The sequence below is a fragment of the Calypte anna genome, chromosome 2 (assembly GCF_003957555.1).
Source record: "Calypte anna isolate BGI_N300 chromosome 2, bCalAnn1_v1.p, whole genome shotgun sequence".
In the NCBI taxonomy this organism is placed as follows: Eukaryota; Metazoa; Chordata; class Aves; order Apodiformes; family Trochilidae; genus Calypte; species Calypte anna.
This window is the reverse complement of record NC_044245.1, coordinates 150,833,439-150,839,053: the sequence shown is the minus strand read 5'-3', so window position 1 is coordinate 150,839,053 and position 5,615 is coordinate 150,833,439.

Sequence of the window (5,615 nt, the reverse complement as noted above, 5' to 3'; positions counted from 1 at the left end):
GAGCTGGGGTGAACGTGAGCCCAGACCCCAAGAGTGTCCCTCAGGAGAAGCCCAGAGAGGTGCTCAGGGGAGGGGATTCTCCCCCTCTGCTCTGCTGAGACCCCACCTGGAGTCCTGTGTCCAGTGCTGGGGACTCCAACACAGAGTCACTGAGCTTGGGAAAGATCCTTCAAGATCCTGGAGTCCAACCCTGACCCCAGCACCCCCCATGTCCCTCATCCCCACACCCCCAGGCTCTGAAACCCCTCCAGGGATGATGGGGACTCCAGCCCTGCCCTGGGCAGCCTGGGCCAGGCCCTGACAACCCTTTCCAGGCAGAAATTCTTCCCCAGCTCCAACCTAAACCTCCCCTGGCACAACTTGAGTTGTGCCCAAAGTTCCTCTTGTCCCATCCCTTGTTCCTTGGGAGCAGAGCCCGACCCCCCCTGGCTCCAACCTCCTCTCAGGGGGTTGCAGAGAGCCACAAGGTCTCCCCTCAGCCTCCTCTGCTCCAGGATCAACACCCCCAGGGCCCTCAGCTGCTCCTCACAACTTCTCCAGACCCTTCTCCTTCTGCTCCACACCCTTCCCCACCTCCATTCCCTTCTCTGGACACCCCCAGACCCTCCAGGGCCCTTTTCTCACCCCAAAACTGACCCCGGAGGAGCAGGCAGAGCCCAGGGGATGTCCCAGAGTTCAGGGGATGTCCCAGAGCCCAGAGGATGTCCCAGAGCTCAGGGATGTCTCAGAGCTCAGGGATGTCCCAGAGCTCAGGGGATGTCCCAGAGCCTGGGGATGTCCCAGAGCCCAGGGGATGTCCCAGAGCCCAGGGGATGTCCCAGAGCCCAGGGGATGTCCCAGAGCCTGGGGATGTCCCAGAGCCCAGGGGATGTCCCAGAGCCCAGGGGATGTCCCAGAGCCTGGGGATGTCCCAGAGCCCAGAGGATGTCCCAGAGCTCAGGGGATGTCCCAGAGCCCAGGGGATGTCCCAGAGCCCAGGGATGTCCCAGAGCAGAGCCCAGGGGATGTCCCAGAGCCTGGGGATGTCCCAGAGCCCAGGGGATGTCCCAGAGCCCAGGGGATGTCCTGGCTGTCACTCAGGGGCTCTCAGCTCGTGCTCTGCCTCCTCCTGCACGTGGGTTGGAGAAGCTCTTGAAGGAAAACGAAACCCCAGCCCAGCTCTGCCCCTGCCTTTAACACCTCCTGGATTTCTGCTCCCGCTCTCCTCGGCAGCCGCCGCCGTTCTCATCCTGGCCACCTGCCCGGGAAGGGGGGGACCTCATCTCCCCCAGACCAGAGACACAACAAAACCCACTGGGGTTTTCCTGGACGGGCCCAGAGCCCCCAGCTCCTGTGTTGGGATCTTCCCCCCCCCGGCTCCAGCGCTCAGATCTCCACCTGGGGCATCAGCAGAGGAGTGGGGGAGCCCATCCTCACCACCCCCCCCATTTCAACATCTTCTTGGCCACCTTCCCCACCCCCTTGGCCACCTTCCCCACCCCCTTGGCCACTTTCCCCATCTCCTTGGCCATTTTCTTCCTCCCCTTGGCCACCTTCCCCATCCCCTCGGCCACGTCGGGGAGATGAATGGCCGTGAGCCGCCGGGGCTGTCAGGGCCTCGCTGGGGAGGAAGCAGTTTGGGGGCTCTGGTTTGGTTCTGTTTCCTCCCTCAATGACTATTCCAGATGTCAGGGGATAATGGATGGGGGAGCGTTGAGTGCTCCTCGCTGCGCCCGACGGCTCTTTCCAAGCCCACTTCCCCTCCTCCGCAACGCAGCTGACCCGGGCTTGGAGGTGGTTTTGGGGAAGGGGAAAGGGGGGGGTCTGGCTGGCTGGGCTGAGGGAGCTCTTCTTTCAGTAGCTGATTAGCCAAGAGAGAGAGAGAGAGAAAGGGAAAAAAAGAAAGAAAGAAAAAAAAAAAGCATCTAATGAAAAAAGCCAAAGCCCAAAGCCCCGCGGAACGCGGCGCTGGCAGACGGCTCCTCCAAACTCATCGCTCCAACGCTGCTCCAGGGCTTCCCACTCACCAGCTGCTTTGCAAACCTGCCCCCCGTGGGCCTGTCTGGATGGGTCTGGCGGCCCTGGAGGTGTGAATGAAGGGCCAAGGGTTTGGGCTCCGAGTGGGAAGGGCAGAGGGCTTGGATTCCAGGTGCCACCAGGATCAGAGAGTCATGGAACGGCTTGGCGTGGAGAGGGCTTGAAGGTCACTGAGTCCCAAAGCATTCCATGGGCAGGGACACTTCCCACCAGCTCAGGTTGCTCCAAGCCCCATCCCCAACCTGCCTGGAGCCCAGCAGATGCTCCAGGGCTTCCCACTCACCTCCTGCTTTGCAAACCTCCCCCCCATGATCCTGTCTGGATGGGTCTGGTGGCCATGGAGCTGTGACTCCCAAGGGTTGGGACTCCAGGTGCCACGAGGATCATGGAATGCCTTGAGGTGGAGGGAGATTGAAGGTCCCTGAGTTCCAAACCAGTCCATGGTCAGGGACCCCTCGCCCAGCCCAGGGGGCTCCAAGCCCCATCCAACCTTCAACACTGCCAGGGATGGGGCAGCCACAGCTTCTGGGGGCAACCTGGGCACCCAGGGGCTCAGCACCCTCACCCCAAACCATTTCTCCCTCCCTCCCTCCCTGCCCAAGATCTCCTCTCCATCTCCCCTCTCCCAGCTCCAAACCCTTCCCCCTGGGAGGCTCCCATCCCTCCAGGCCCTTGTCCCAAGGGATGGAGCTGAGCACTTGAAGCCTGGTGAGGAGCAGCCTCTGGGTGCTTTCTCACCATCCTGCTGGGTTTGGTGCCCCAGGGAGGTGCAGGGGCTCAGGGCTCCATCTCTGCCCATGGTGGGTACCACAGAGCAGATCCCAGAGGGGGCTCCAGCCCCACCTGGTGCTCCATGACCTCCCCAGGGAAGCAGATTCCTGAATCATCCTGGTGGACAAGTGTCCCTCCTCCTGAGTTCTGTGGGTTTCATTTTCCTGCCCTCTTGTGCTGAGGGGAAGATCCATCCTCGTGTCCATCCTTCCCAAAAAGTGCCTCTTCATCTTGGGGCAGGGAGCTTTGAGGTTCAAATCACAGAGTCATGGAATGGGTTGGGTTGGAAGGGACCTCAAAGATCATCAAATCCAACCCCCTGGATGGGCAGGGACCCCTCCTCCAGCCCAGGGGGCTCCAAGCCCCATCCAACCTTCAGCACTGCCAGGGATGGGGCAGCCAAAATCCAGGTGAGGAGATGGCCCTAAGCCAAAGGACACAACTCTGACCTAAAGAAGGTGGCTGAGGGGTGGCAAAGGTCCCGTCCTGGCATCCCAAGGAACTGTTGCTCATGGCATCAAAATTCTCAGAACTGTGTCCAGTTCTGGAGTCCCCAACACCAGAAGGACACAGAGCTCCTGGAAGGTGTCCAGAGGAGGCACTGAAATGATCAGAGGGCTGAGCACCTCCCTGGGAAGCCAGGCTGAGGGATTGGGGTTGTTCAGCCTGGAGAAGAGGAGGCTCCCAGGGGAGCTCAGAGCAACCTTCCAATATCTGAAGGGGCTGCAAGAAAGCTGGGGGAGGGCTTTGGACACGGGGGGGTAGGGAGAGGAGAAGGGAAATGGGTTAAAACTGGGAGAGAAAGGGGAGATTGAGGTTGGAGATGGGGAGAAATTCTGGAATTTGAGAGTGGGGAAAGCCTGGAACAGGCTGAGAGAGTTGGGGGTGTTGAGGCTGGAGAAGAGAAGGCTGCAATGGGGAGACCTTGGAGCAGCTTCCAGGTCCTGAAGGGGCTCCAGGAAAGCTGGGGAGGGACTTGGGACAAGGGCCTGGAGGGATGGGAGCCTCCCAGGGGGAAGGGTTTGGAGCTGGGAGAGGGGAGATGGAGAGGAGATCTTGGGCAGGGAGGGAGGGAGGGAGGGAGGGAGAAATTGTCTGGGGTGAGGGTGCTGAGCCCCTGGGTGCCCAGGTTGCCCCCAGAAGCTGTGGCTGCCCCATCCCTGGAGGTGTTGGAGGTTGGATGGGGCTTGGAGCCCCCTGGGCTGGGGGAGGGGTCCCTGACCATGGCACTGGGGGGGGATTTGAGGTCCTTTCCACCTCAACCCATTGTGTGATGGGATGAAAGCATCCTGTGTGGGGTTGGAAGGAGTTGGGCAGTGGCTCCAGGAAGGCTGGAGGAGGAGTGGGGAGGTAGGTGAGGGCCCATGGGTGAGGTCCTGCAGCTGCAGCTCCATGCCCCATTTCCATCCTTCCGTGTTGAAAAGGGGAAGAAAAAGCAAAAGGAGCTCCAGGAGCCGGAGAAGGGGAGGAAGGGGGGGGGCTGATGATTGTCTGCCTGGGGGGAATCTCCAGAGGAAGAGATCTGTGAGCAGAGGAGATTTGGTGTCGTTTGGAGGCGAAGCGGAGCTGGAGAGGACGGAACAACAGGATGGGAAGGGAGCACGGGGGGGATCTTGGAGGAGATGAAAAGGCGTCGGGTTTAAAGCTGGAATTGGAGGAGAGGGACAGAGAGCTCCGTGCTGCTGGATTCTCTTCCCCAGCCCTTGGCCTGGGCTCTGCTGGCCTGGAGATGCCAGAGGCTTTGCAGGCGTCAAGGTTTGCAGCTCCCGAGGCCAATAAGCAGAACATCTGGAGCCACGGAGCTTCGGGAGGAACAAAACAAACAGAGAAGGAATCAAAGCCTGGGCATTCCGTGTGGGTCCTGACCCAGCTCCTCCTCTGCCCAGGGTGCTGGGAGCCTCTGGAGCAGCTTTAGGGTGAGGGGGGAGCTCCAGGAGCCCTTCAGCTCCGGCTTGGAGCAGGGATGGGGGGATCTGTCGGCAGAGATCTCCTGTCCAGCCAGACCCAACCACTCTTTGATCAGGTGCCACCACCCCAGGTGGTCTCCCCTGCTCATCGGGGCTCTTTTAGGAATTCCTATGGATTTCCTGATGGAATTCACCTGGTGGGATGGTGCAGGGACCAAGTGCCCAGAGGTGGAAGGACCCAAAGCTCTCTCGGTGCCCTTGCCCCAACTTCTGCCTCCTGCCAAGAGCTGGGAGGGTTCTGGCCAAGCCTCTGCCCATCACTTGGCCCAGCCTCAGGGCTGGGACACAGCAGCAGCTCGGGCACCCTCTCAGGTTTCTACAACTTGCAGCCAGAACGGAAAATTCCCGAGCGGGGAGGGTTCTGGAGGAGGCCATGGGGTGGCCCGAGCCCCCGGGCTGCCTCCTGGGCTGGCAGGGAGGGCTGGAAAGGGTTGGAAAGAGCTGGAGCCACGCAAGCCCTTAGCCTGGAACCATCCCTGGGCTGGGGGTTTGAGCAGAGCTGGAGGTGCAGGTGGGGTTGGTGGGGGGGAAAGGCACCTCCGAGCGGGGTCTGGTACAACCTGGAAGGGGAAAAAAAACCCCACAAAAAGAAAGAAGGAAAAAAAAAGAGTGAAAGGACTTAAATTACTCTGTCTTTTGGCTGCCCCAGACTTGATATTTAAAGCGTTTGTGAAGCAGCTCACTTGGGGCAGGAAAGACTTTTTCCTTCTGGAAGGAATGACATCACCCAATCCACTTAAACCTTCAGGTCCCTGACCCAGAGAGAGCGAGAAACCCACAACAACTTTCGGCTGATGAGTGGAAACTTTTCTTCCTTTCTTTCTTTTTTTTTCTCCTTCTGGTTTTTTTTTTGGGGTTTTT